This window comes from Megalobrama amblycephala, linkage group LG18 (assembly GCF_018812025.1).
Source record: "Megalobrama amblycephala isolate DHTTF-2021 linkage group LG18, ASM1881202v1, whole genome shotgun sequence".
In the NCBI taxonomy this organism is placed as follows: Eukaryota; Metazoa; Chordata; class Actinopteri; order Cypriniformes; family Xenocyprididae; genus Megalobrama; species Megalobrama amblycephala.
This window is the reverse complement of record NC_063061.1, coordinates 34,279,836-34,293,567: the sequence shown is the minus strand read 5'-3', so window position 1 is coordinate 34,293,567 and position 13,732 is coordinate 34,279,836. Positions and strand designations below refer to the sequence as shown.

The 13,732-nt window shown below is 37.0% G+C and overlaps 1 long non-coding RNA gene across 13 annotated transcripts in view; it reads left to right on the top strand.

Moving 5' to 3' along the window:
• LOC125252200 overlaps positions 1-13,732 on the top strand; it is a 64,170-nt gene that overhangs the window by 26,324 nt on the left and 24,114 nt on the right. For all 13 annotated transcript variants that reach the window (XR_007181185.1, XR_007181181.1, XR_007181184.1 and 10 more), the window contains one exon: positions 12,245-12,323. This is a non-coding gene — a long non-coding RNA (uncharacterized LOC125252200). The remainder of the gene's footprint in view (positions 1-12,244; positions 12,324-13,732) is intronic.

Below are 13,732 nucleotides of genomic sequence, written 5' to 3'. Positions count from 1 at the left end.
TTCAGTGTAGTTCATAGACCTTTCTCATGAATTACCAATGATTTAATGTGAAGGTTTAATCAGTTTCACAATTGGAGGTGCAAAGAGATTGAATTTCTGCTTGTAAAGACCAGCTGAAATTCATCTGCAATGCAACCTCATGTCCCAGAAGCGTTGGGTTCGGTTAGACATTTTTACCTTATTCATTAAAGCACCCTTTTATTCATGCAATCTAACATTTCGAGCAGTTATATGTCTGGAAAGCATGACATTGGGGCACTAAATGGGAGTGCTAACCAGGATACTTTCATTCTTTTACCTGTTCTGACCCCCGATATCTTGCCGTGATACAGAAAATCTGCAATGATCTCTCTCTGTGGCTGTGAAAGATTTACTAAAAACGATTTTTCCCTGTAGAAATGTCAATATGAGTACTGTGTACAGAACATCAGATCTCCTGCGTTGCTGCAGTTTATTCTGTCCTGGCAGAAATCTAGACACAGGGAACAGAGCTTGTCTCAGTGCTTTTATATTTATACAGCTTTCTGGGTGTATGGTGCGATCTCCTCGCTGGCAATGTTTCTCGTGGGAACACAACCTAATTGGTTTCATCTCAGCCGGCTGTTTTATGAACATTAGTGCTCGTAAAATATCTTTATGCGTGTGTGTTTTTGCACAGTGTGTTCGGAACATTGATCAAGCTGAGAAACTGCATATAGGATTCTTTACTGGAGTGAAATAAAGGAGGCTGAATTTAATTTCTCCCATGCACAAATACGTGCTCGCACATCTATGTGTTTACAGTATGTGTCCCTGTGTCAGTGAATGCTTTATATTACGTCATTAAATAGGTCATGACATGAGAAATCAAATTTGCCTTGATCTTTTGACATATAAGAGGTCTTTGTACCATTAAAACATAAGTTTCGTAGTTTAAGGGGCCATTTACACAACGCCGTTTTCAACTAAAAACTGAAAACTTTTTTATTATTCATTTACATGACACGCGTTTTGGGATCCTGAAAATGCAAACTTTTGAAAACGGGTTTCAAAGTGCACGTTTTTGAAAACGATACCATTATCGTCTCCGTGTAAACTACAAAAACGTGCGCATGCGTATTACGTGTTCAGTCTATAAGCGCATAACGTTTCTTTACAAAGTGACATCGCCAACTACTGGCCTGGCAGCACAATACAGCGTTTTAATCATTTTCGTTGATCCATGTGAATGGGGATCATTTTGACAATTTTGTCAGCTGTACACAAAAAACGCAATGGAGAAACTTTTCAGTTTTTAGTACATTGTTGTCGTGTAAACGTACCCCTCATTGTAAACAAAGCATTCATTTAATGAAGCTCAAAAAATGGCTCATTTGGATATTGTGTGATTTGTGATGTCACTTGGGCAAATGCATTTGCATATGACTGCCACCAGAGCAAGACATCGACAAATAGTTGTGCACCATAGGCCCCGCCCACTGGCATTCGGTAGACATTTGCCTACACTGGATGTGAGCGTCGTGTTGCTTCGAACGCAAATAGAACTCATTATAATCACTAACGCTGTCTACACTGGATGCAGTATACAGTATATTCTGACATACTTCACGCACTTGAGTCTGTCGACAACAGGGCAAATGGAAGAGTGAATGAATGTTCCCATTTAAACAGCTCATTTGAATCTCTGTACAGACTTCAGAAGGATCCCAAGTGGATGGTTTATTTTAATATCATTCCGTTAATGTTTGTTCGGAGCGTTTTATTTTGTAAACGAGGCACACTGTAATGGAGAGTTCGCAAAGAAACCTTTGTTGACAGATGAAGCAGTCAGCTGTATTGGATCTGATAGCAGCTGCATAAGTAAATGATTTCATAATGCTCTGTCTGTAAATGATGGTTTTATATGCATAATGTTTTCAAAACTTACTTGCATGCCATAGCGAATGGGCGTTGATGCGGTTTCCTATGCAATGATGTTAGCTGATCATAACAGTGGCTGTTTACTGACAAGCCTTAAAAGAGCCGCCTCTGAAAACAGACCATTTCAGAGAGAAGTGCATAATTAGGGCTGAAAATAATCATTTTTGTGTGTGTGCAAAAATTTTATTAACATTATAAGTGAACCTCAAGGAACATTTAAAAAAAAAAAAAAAAAATCCATGTCATGACCCCTTTAAGTTACTGTGTGTGTGTGTGTGTGTGTGTGTGTGTGTGTGTGTGTGCACTTGTATGTGTGTGCATGCTCTATTTCACATTTTGTTTATATGCTTCTGCTCCTCTCTCTCATTCTTATTCAAACTCGCTGTGATTTACTTGGACTCTGACTGCCAGATATTATGTAACCGGGCATTTTTATGCCATCCTGAATTGGTCACAAAGACAGACAGACATAACCACCCACAAACTGTGTCACTCTGCTTCTTCTCAAAGAGGTCTGAAGATTCATTTACTGCAGCCAGAGGCAAAAAGAGAGAGATAGAGAGAAAATCTGCTCCAAAAACTAGTCAGCTTATGTGATGTTTGCTGTTTACATAGGCTGGCTTTCTCAGGCTTGGCTAATTGTGCAGGATTTTGAAAGGATTTCTCTGCTTTGGTGTTCACAAGTTCAGCCACCATAAACTGTCAATGTGAATCTTGTTTATTGTGAGCTTCCATGCAAAAATGTGGGGCCACAGTCAATTCTCATCTTATGCTATTGTCTGAGTAACATGCCTGAAATATAATCTGATTGCAGTCTAATGCTTATATCATTACATTGCAAGTTTGGGGTCAGTAAGATTTTCTTTTTTGAAAGAAGTCTCTTCTGCTCACCAAGGCTGCATTTATTTGATCAAAATAAAATAGTATTTTTGTGAAATAATATTACAGTTTAAAATAATTGTTTTCTTTGTGAATATATTTTCAAATGTAATTCATTTCTGTGATGCAAAGATGAATTTTCAGCATAATTCCTCCAGTCTTCAGTGTCACATGATCCTTCAGAAATCATTCTGATAGGCTGATTTGCTCAAAAAAAAAAAAAAAAAAAAAAAAATCTTGTTATTATCAGTGTTGAAAACAGTTATGCTGCTTAATTGTTTTGGGGAAACTGTGAGATATATTTTTTCAGGATTCTTTGATAAGAGAAAGTTCAAAAGAACAGCATTTATTTGAAATATAAATATAAATGTCTTTACTGTCACTTTTATCAGTTTAATGCATCCTTGCTATAAAGTATTTCTTTAAAAAAAAAAAAATCTTACTAACCCCAAACTTTTAAATGGTAGTTTATGTTTAGTTATGTAGTTTATTAAAATGATGCAGTTCAACAAAGATTTACAGGTATGCATTTTATGATTTAGTGATTGTTTTCTTATATTGACTGTGACATGATTGCCAGATGTGTGAGGGCTTTTACTGTCAGGCTGTCAGAAGTTTTTTTTTTTACATGAAATTGGTTTAAAATGCAAAATAACCTTATTTATTTAGTATTTAGTGATTGTTTGTGAGGGTCTGTAAGTCTGAGGCATTATTGAGGGAATGGCAGAGTTGTTCATCTAGAGATCAGGGATGATAAACCCGATATTCAGTTAAAAATGTTCCAAACATACACTGTCTTTCTTTGCTCTGTTAAGATATTTTAAAGGGGACCTATTATTATTAAAGGGGACCTAACCTGTTATATTATCTTTTTACAAGATGTAATATAAGTCTCTGGTGTCCCCAGAATGTGTCTGTGAAGTTTCAGTTCAAAATACCCCACAGATCATTTATTATAGCTTGTCAAATTTGCCCCTGTTTGGGTGTGAGCAAAAACACGCCGCTTTTGTGTGTGTCCCTTTAAATGCAAATGAGCTGCTGCTCCCACCCCCTTTCCAGAAGAGGGCGGAGCTTTAACAGCTCACGCTTCAGTTGTTCAACAACAACAAAGCTGGAGAATCTCACGCAGCCAAAATGATGATTGTCATTAACGGTGTTCAGCCTTACATTGTTCAAACCGGAGTCGGACACTGATGGAGAGACTCAGGAAGAAGTTACAACTTTTAGAATGCATCTGGACGGCGTCCCCCTACAGAATGAATTTTGGGGTGAACTATCCCTTTGTATGATTACATTTGGTCCCTCAATCCTGAATACAAGGTTACATCAGTGCTAGAGATCAAACATTTTTTTGTACAACCGGGAAGTGTTTTCCCCATAGAGATCCATTACGGATTCAGTAGTGTCTGTCAGGGGCTTAATTTACTTCCTCAGATTTAAAAATATCTCTAATTATGGTTTGACAGACATCATGAGATGAGGTGACCTAGTTAGTGTTAACATCTGCATTTTAAATGAGCAGCAACGGGGGGAAAAAATCTGTTTCGGAAGAGCTGGACAGAACGAGGAAGAGAAGAAACATTATGTAAGAGGAAAAATGTTTTCTCACTCATGGAAAAGAATGGAAAAAATGAATAATTGGATCAAGTGCGCGCTGTGTTTTGAGTCCTGACCTTTTTGAGAGGATCAGTCCTGCCTATTAAAACTAATCTCACTCTACACACACACACACACATCAGAGCTTATCACTCAAAATAAGCAGATCAATACAGAGATCAATATACAAACATCCACACACAAGTGAACAAACACTCCCACACACAGGGCAAAATCTGTATGACAAACAAAACACAGGCCTGATTACATCCAGAAGGCTACTCAGATACTAGCCGAGAGCTCGGACCCCCTACCAAACTCACGGTCTATATGAAGGACTGAGAATAACCGTGGTATAAGCGGAATAATTGACTCCGCTTCGAGTCGTGACCGAATCACCACCTCAGGTGTGCATTATTTTTCTAATAATTCAACGGCCCGTCGTCAATTATTCCTTACTTGAATCACAGCTTAAATTGTGTTTTGACATTGCCAACCCAAGTGCATTTTACCTCAAACTTGCATCTAGTTAACTTTCTTAAGTAGCAAGTATGAGCGCGCTTGCCTAAATTACAGTAAAAGCACTTGACTTTAAGTCACGAGCGCCGATTTAAACCACCGAAATGCGTCCGATGCAGCCATTAAACGTTACCGATGCTCAAACGGCATCTTGGACAAATGTGGCCCAGCTGTGTGAGCACAAGCGCTGCAGGTGTCTGTCAAGAAACAGAGGAGTGTAGCCTACAAATGTATTCAGGGATTGTATTTGTTCAGTACAGTGTTGTTCAGTGCAAGATTTTAATGTTATTTAAGCTAACATAAAGTAAGGGAAAATACTTCCACTAGATGTTAAAAACTAATAATGTATGTAACAATGAAAGATTTTTTTTTTTTTTTGGCAAAATAAAGTTGATATATAGCTCCAGTTTTTTTTGTTTATTTCTGACCCCTCCATGCCACAAGTGTTGCTGGTTTTAAATTGCTGATTTTTTATTCCATATATCTTGTTGGATGTGAGAAGTCACACCAGACTATTTCAATTAATAGTATTATATTAGTAATAGTATTATATAATTATATTACACTCTGTAACAATGAGAGAGACACTGCTGTTTACATTTAGTATGGTAAATAAAATATTTATAGTATAGGTATAAAAATATTTTAGTAGGCCTAATGAAATTTGAAGTAAATGAGAAATAATGCAAAGGAAAGTAAATTTTCTGAAATGTTGTGCTTTCTTGCGCTTGAATGTTAATATGGCCCTCCTATGAGGTGTCAATCACAGAAACGGCCCCCGACAATTTGAGTTTGAGACCTCTGCTATATGAGTATTCAAGTTAATCTAATATGCTTTTAACACAACATCTAGTCAACATCAGTGCTATTGCTATAATTTGGATGGTATAGTATCATGAGCCATAATTAAAGTCTTGTGACACTCATGCCAGGCGTTGTTGTTGTTGTTGTCGAGTTTCCGCACGCCGATTGCTTTGGGCCGGGCCTAGTCAAAGTCCAGGGCCGTTTTTTAGTCCCAGTCCGTCCCTGCCCTACTGACTTTCACTTTCGGACGGGTGCCCGAATATGGAAGTGAATGAGGCTTTGCGATTTTTTTTTTTTTTTTTTTTTTTTTTTTTTATCTAGGCCTACGTGAAATTCTGCATCCATTGTACGATTTTTTAATTTATTTTTTTCCACCTAGGAAGGGCAACGTGGGTCGAGAAGGGCATATGGGCAGTTGCCCGGGCAACCTGAGCAACCCCCCTGTGCACGTCCCTGTGTAGGAATATGTCCATATATTTTGCTACCCGTCATGGAACAGGAAAGACGGGAGTGGAGATGATCTGTGATTTGGTGGCTCGATCTATTATTGTGTAATTCTCAACCTTACAGTGTGATTAAGAGCCCTCTGCCAGACAGGCAGTGTTCTGACATTTACGTTTCCTTTACGAGTCCTGAAATTCTTGTCAAAACCAGTGAAACATGGAGGTGTAGATAATAATTCAACTAAAAGTTGGTTTGCTTTGAACTTAGAAAAGATTTATGCCGAGCTTTACAGATTCACAGCCTGTCAGAGAGCGTTGATCATTTTAATAATTTCATATAGGCTTCTCTCGGCATCACTGTTACTATTGCTCATACTTATGGTTAATGATTTGAACAAACCCCTAACCCTAAGTATTAATCTTAGGTGCACCATCTCTGCTACATATATGAATTATACCTTAAAGGTGCAATATGTAATATTTTTGCAGTAAAATATCCAAAAACCACTAGGCCAGTGTTATATATTTTGTTCACTTGAGTACTTACAATATCCCAAATGTTTCCAACTATTTGTAAATCATGAGAAAATTGCAATTTTAACCAAGGCTCCGGGACGTGTGAGGAGTCGCACTGTCAATTGCATCATACCTGCGTTACCCTCGGTTTCCGGTTTTATTTTGTAGAAACCATAGGAACACCAAAGACTTAATAGACAAGGGAACAACTGTTTTGATATATTTATAGACAGAAAACAAATTATTGTTATATAGCTCAACACGTTTAGTCTTATTGTTTAAATCAATTTTCTTGATTTTTTGCGAGTACCATGCTTTACCATGCCTCAGAGAAAAACACTATTTTGTGAAGTAGCTAACATAGCATAATCAGATGCAGCTTTATTTTTAGAAACAGTAATACAGAATTTTCTCCATCAAAAAATAAGTTTTAAAATTAATTGCATGCCATTTATCAACACAAACCATCCAACATTTAATATTACTGCAGTGTGCAACAGTGTCTCACAGCAGCCGCCGAGCGAATGCACAGAATAACGTTATAACATAATTTTCAACACACTCAAATGTATCTAATATGATAAACAGAGCTGCGTTACCTCATACTCATGACCGGAAAAGCGGAAGCGGTGCCGGCGACTGTTGCATAATAAAAGTTCCACTGCTAACGGCGTGTGTTGCGCAATCGCTCCAGCGGCCTTCAGACTACAGTAATGTTAATAATCGCATCCATGAACATATTTTCTTCCCGAGTCCTATCCCTAATTTTTTGCACCGTCCGTTGAGGTGGAACTTGGCATCATCAAGCTACGCCTTTTTTTTGAATAGGCCTCTAGTGGACTAAATTTTTACATACTGCACCTTTAAATCTTTTGATTTATTGAGGAGAATGTTTTTTCTATTACTACATGCTTAGAATACTCTTCATATAGACCTTATGCGTCAGAGATTATGATTATGCGCCACAACATAAACAGAAGCTCAACCGTACCTGCTTGATGCATGAAAACAAACCTTATTGGTTCTTATGTAACACACAAGAATGAACCTCATTGGTTCTCGCACACGTCAGTCAAACATGCTTGAGCTTCTGTTTACCACAACTGATGTGTGAGTTGATGAATGTTTATATGTGAATAAAAGACTAAATTAAATCTGTTCATCATATATGTGATCGAGTCTCTTCAGAGAATTTGGACTAAACCACTCTTTATTAACTTTTTGAAGCGTCAAAGTGGTAGTTGCGTATACTGTCAACAGAGGTACAGAAATCTCTCAGATTTCATTAAATTATCTTCATTTGTGTTCCGAAGATGAACAAAAGTCTTATGAATTTGGAATGAAATGAGGGTGAATTACAGAATTTTAATTTTTTGGGTGAACTATCCCTTTAACTGCCATTTTATTCTTATTTTCTAGGGGGGAAAAATTAAGAATGTTTTGTATTTGCAAAAATATTTAAGAATGTTCTACTTAAGAATTAGAATTCTTGAAAAATGTTAAAAAACAATATATATATATATATATATATATATATATTTCTTACAAATTTTATTTGTAAGGAAAAAAAATAAATTATATATATATATATATATATATATATATATATATTAAAAATTTTTTTCTTTTTTTTTCTCACATATATATATATATATATATATATATATATATATATATTTGAGAACTTATTAAGAATTTTATCTTCTTTTAACTTCTCAAGTATTTATCTTAAAGTCGTCATGAAACGGATGTTGCAATAGTCTTTTCTTCCCTATAGTGACGTATATCCATGTGAAACAACTTCTCGAACAAGAATAAACATAGGGTGGCGCTTGAATTTGTCCATGAGAAATTGATTGGATGGTTGTGGTTTGCTATTGGTCGATCTCATGTGAGTGACAGGTTGCCCCGCCCTCACGCCAGTAAACACGTCATCAGAGAAGAGAAAGAGCAAGAGGGAGGGGAAGTTACTTTGATTAAAGATTACAAATGTACATGAATTTATCTGATGTACACAGATAAATCATTTATAATAAACATTGCAATATTCATAAAAAAAAAAAAAATAGTCAATTTTGATTTCATGGTGACTTTAAAAACTTTCTTAACATTTTTCTTAAGATTTTTGGGTATCCAGACAGAGACTCTTTTGACTCACAACCAACTAACAACACAGAAATACAGTAGAAATCATCCACAACACTCTAGCATCGCAGCGGCAAGTTTTGCACGACAAACACCACCCACATTTTCACCAGAATCTAGTTGTATTTATGATTTAGTGGATGATCAATATTACAGCGTATACTGCTGGAGCTGTCACAGATCTGTCCGGTGGGCAGGAGCTTATGTGCTTCAGAGTGCTCATCACTGGCCTCCAGAGCTGTCAATCATCGACACACATTACACAGTCTTCAGCGTGGCGCACTTGACCTTGGTGATGAAGAGGCTGTATCTGTATCTCGTCAGTTTAATACATCTGACGAGATCTTAATGAGGCCGTTCACCTTGTCAGGATCCCTGTAATGTGAGCCCTGACAGCGCTGGGAAAACACTCACGCACATACACACACGCACGCAGTCAGTGAGAACCTTTTTTAAGGATGGAAAAAGGCCAGTCACTGACGGCTGTATGCCGACACCCACGTCCTGATGTCATATGGCCCTCATGCATATTCGTAATGATCTAGAATGTTCCAAAACTATTTTTGCCCACCGGTACCTTCAACTCTTGCTGTCAGCCCCTTGTCAAACTAGACTTATGCAGACCAAAACATCCCTTAGAAATGATACGTCTGTTTCACAACAAGATAGGCCTATTGCGTCAGGTATGAATATGCAAAAGAAATCGTAATTATGAGTTTAGGATGAGATCTGGGATCTAGATTTATCCTTCTGGAGTTCTGAATCTTCTTTATCTCTCTCATTTTCAATTGTCAATCTTGTCCTACATACCAGACTCTCTTCCTTTTTTTCTTTATCTATTTTTAGCTGTTCTCGTCTCTATGTTACTCCCAATTTTTCCTCCCCATTTTTCACCGTTCCTCTTTCCACTAGAGTTTCCTCCTCATATTCTCTTACTTTTTCAATTTCCTTTCTCTGCCATTTGTCTTTCCTTCCTTCCTTTCTTCTACCCCAAATGGAAACTAAATGTAAAACCTACTTTACATTATTAATTCAAAGATGTATTAAATTGACATCTCTAATGTCACAAAAGATTTCTGGTTCAAATAAATGCTACTCATTTGAACTTTCTATTCATCAGCTGTATCACAGTTTCCGCGAAAATATAATGTAATATAATGATAAAAAAAATCTTGAGCTGCAAATCAGCATATTAGAATGATTTCTGAAGGATCATGTGACACTGGAGACTGGAGTAATGATGCTGAAAATTCAGCTTTGATGACAGAATAAATTGCATTTTTAAAATGTATTCAAATAAAAAAGTTATTGTAAATTGTAATAATATTTTACAATATTGCTCATTTTATTGCATTTTATCTGATAAATGCAGCCTTGGTGAGCAGAAGAGATTTCTTCTAAAAAAATCAAACTGACTCAAAACTTTTGAACAGTAGTGTACAAAGATGTATCATAAAAAAAAATCAGTATAATATTTTAGAAATATATTATTTCAGTCCAGGTTTGTCACATACTGTACCAGTACTACTGGTAACAGTTGGTAAAAAAAAAATGTACCAGCATTTCTAGAGTATATTCGTTACCTGCTGACAGATGCTGCTTTTAAACGCTCTCGTTCATGTTGTTTGAGCGCTCTCTGAGTGTCAAAGGTTTCTATTTACAGCATGTTTTTTTAAGCGTTGAGCATTGTAGCTAAAAACAATCATATCTGTTGAGTGCATGAGCGCAATGGCCTATCAGGTGCTAGTCAGAAAGTTCAACACGAGCCACACGCTCGCAAATCCTTTCATTTTAACCAACAAAGCATAAACACGATGTAAATAAGACATTCACTGAATAATTAAGACAGCTTTTTTATTATAGAGCGAGTTTTCTCGAGAGTGCAGAATTCATTGAGCTTGTGCTTTAGAGATTGACAGCCTTAATGTTTATAAAGGGAGGGCTCTTCTCTTGCTTTCTGTTTATTACCCATTCACAATCTTTATTTAAAGGGGTGGTTCACTGTTTTTTTTTCTAGGCTTGATTGTGTTTATGGGGCACAGTTTAACATGTCTCTTAATGCTTCTTTTTTTAAAAACGCCGTATTTTTCATATATTTTACCTTTATTCTACACTGCTGTTTCCATTGTCATTTGAACGGCCGGTTTGACTTCCTGATTCTATGATACCACTGTGAAAATACGCAATGTGCTCAGATTAGCACATTAGCTGGCCCAGTGTATTGTGATTCGCTGAAGCATCTGGAAACGCCATGCCCCATTAGTTGTCACATGTGCTTTGGTGAAAATGTAAATAATGGTGTCAAGTATTACCGTATCAAATTGAGCCGGAATCAGACCCAGATAGTGGTAATGAAGAGGGTCAAGCAGAACCTCTGCAAGCACGGTTATGAATGGTAAGTATTTCCATTTGTATTTGTGTCAAAGTGTTTAGAAATGCTGTCACTTGTAAATGTTACTGCTGTTTGTTAGCTTTCAACATATGTTTTTATCCGGATTAAAGCTTTACTGTAGCTGAATACATGACTGAGTAGTAGCATTTTTATAAAGGTATCATTTAATTTATAACATGAACAACTGTTTGTCTATGAACATCGAAGTTTGTTGGAGAAGTATGCAATAGAATTTAGCTAACTGGCTAGCGAATCAAAAATGCATTGGTCTTTGTTTACGTCCTTGATGCAACCAAAAAATAGCAACAGAACTATACATTTAAAAGACATGTACAAACAATAAAACCTACTTACAGGTTCAGGCCAATAAACAGCAGCTTCTGCTTTGAAAGTGGGAACTGCTTTATCTTTCAGTAATAACCTTTGTGCAAATCCAGCACTGAACTCATGTAGATTCTGGAAGCTGTCTTCAGCGCCGCATCCAGTGTAGACATATCACTGATTATAATGGGTTCTATTATCTTTTGACGCGTCACGCCACTCCGCTGTAGACAACTCTTCTGCTTCCACAATGCCATAATGCGGACATGGCCTCGCCCACTTTGTTGCGTGTTCCCGGGGGCAGGGTTTATGTTAATTGCAGGGTTTATGATGTCACCAACCCCGGAAGAAGCTTGTTGTAGTCCAAACCGGTCATAATTGTAGGCATTAAACTGCCATAACTTTAAAAGACAATATCTCCGTTTGCACTGAACTTTCAGCGCTGTAACTTTGCTGTTTATGCTCAAGCAGCAACGTTACACACTAACTATAGTTAAAAAAGTGAAATCGCAATGAACCACCCCTTTAAGTTTAGTTTTTCATGCTGCTAAGTACACTGCAAAGTTTCTGGATTGACAACCATATTTAAATTCAGGATCGAATTGGAAACTACAATGAGACAAAACGGTACTTAAAGGTGCAGTATGTAATATTGACAGCTAGTGAAAAGGGTATTGCAGTCCAAATTTAAAATTTAAAGAGAGAGTTGTTTCTCTATCCTCCTCCCCAGACTCAACACTCACGTGGGTTGCCAGATTGAGGACACGCAACAGGAGCGAGCGCAATTGACAATGGATGGCTTACACACGGTAAGTTTATGAGTTGATTTATCCACGTTTTAATATGCTCCCATTCGTAGAGATTTTTAGATCTGCAATATCTGACCTAGTTTGTTTGCTGGCTTCTATGTCTGCAATACGCTGTGTTTTCCGCCAACTGGCAAATTGGGGTGTCAAAATACTGTTCAGCAGTGGGTGGAATCACACAAACCAAAACAAAAAACAGACATTCCATCATGGAACACACATTTCAAAGTAAAATAACTGGCTGTAGCAGTTTCCTAAATATCTGCAAACATATTATGGTATTTTTATGCTTTAGTACAGTCAAAAAATATGTACAAATCTGTTTTTGCTCTGGTACCAAAACTGGTACCGAGAACGCAAAATTGTACTGGTTTTGGTGCCGACTACAGAAATTTTGATACCCTGACAACCCTATTTCAAAGGAGTTATTTCATTTTTATTTAGCTGGCACATGTGCAACAAACAGCACAGGTCATCATGTCTTCCACAGTCACTAGTGAGTTTCTCAGTCACAAAAATGTCCAGACTAATCCTAATTTACTTCCTTATATTTCTGTTTTGGCACCACACATGTGTCAGCACATGGCACTCTGTGGCAATAACAAAGAAAAACACTTGGCTTGCTACTTTACTGCTGATGGTAAATTTTCATCTGTCTAGTAACTCCATTTTATTTGCTCGCCAAAGCCAGTTTTCACTTGCACTTGGTGCTTGGTAAGTATTCATTTTAGACCTTATGTGGAGGTAGGAGCAAAAATAAGTTTCACCTATAACTCTTTGTTGTTTTTCCTAATGTTAATGTTGAACCAATAAATAGTTCTATAGGAAGTTCATTTTTATTGGTGAAGCACAAGTAAACAACATACACGGATGTTTGTGATTATCTGCGGCCAAATCAAAGACATAATCAGAGTCAATTGCCTGCAAATCAACAATTCCACATATGCACTAATTGTCTAACTTTCCAAAAAGTAACTTCAGTTTAAAAGATTATTTAATGAATGCAGGATGTCTTCAGAATATGAACAAAAACCCATGATTGCTCTTTTTTCTGTGAGGAACTGATTTGTAATGTCTCAAAATGAACCACAGCTAATTAGCCTCGTTATAATATCAATAAGCTCTTCTTTAGAATCGCACCATGGCAAATTTGCTTCTTAAAGTTTCTTTGAATCAAGTAACTTTCTAGTGAAATTCGTTGGTGGAAACATGCTGAGGAGAGTCTCTGATATTAAATACACTTGTTTAAAGCAATGAAGACTTGTTCTGGGTGGCTCTGAACTCTAATACACCTTTACGATTGTTCATTTGTGTTGGACAGAGGCTGGGATTGCCTTCGGTCACTGGCTAGAAATGTCTTGCTGTAATTTACTTCATGTTGGTGTTCAATAGTCATTAAAGAAACTAATTGG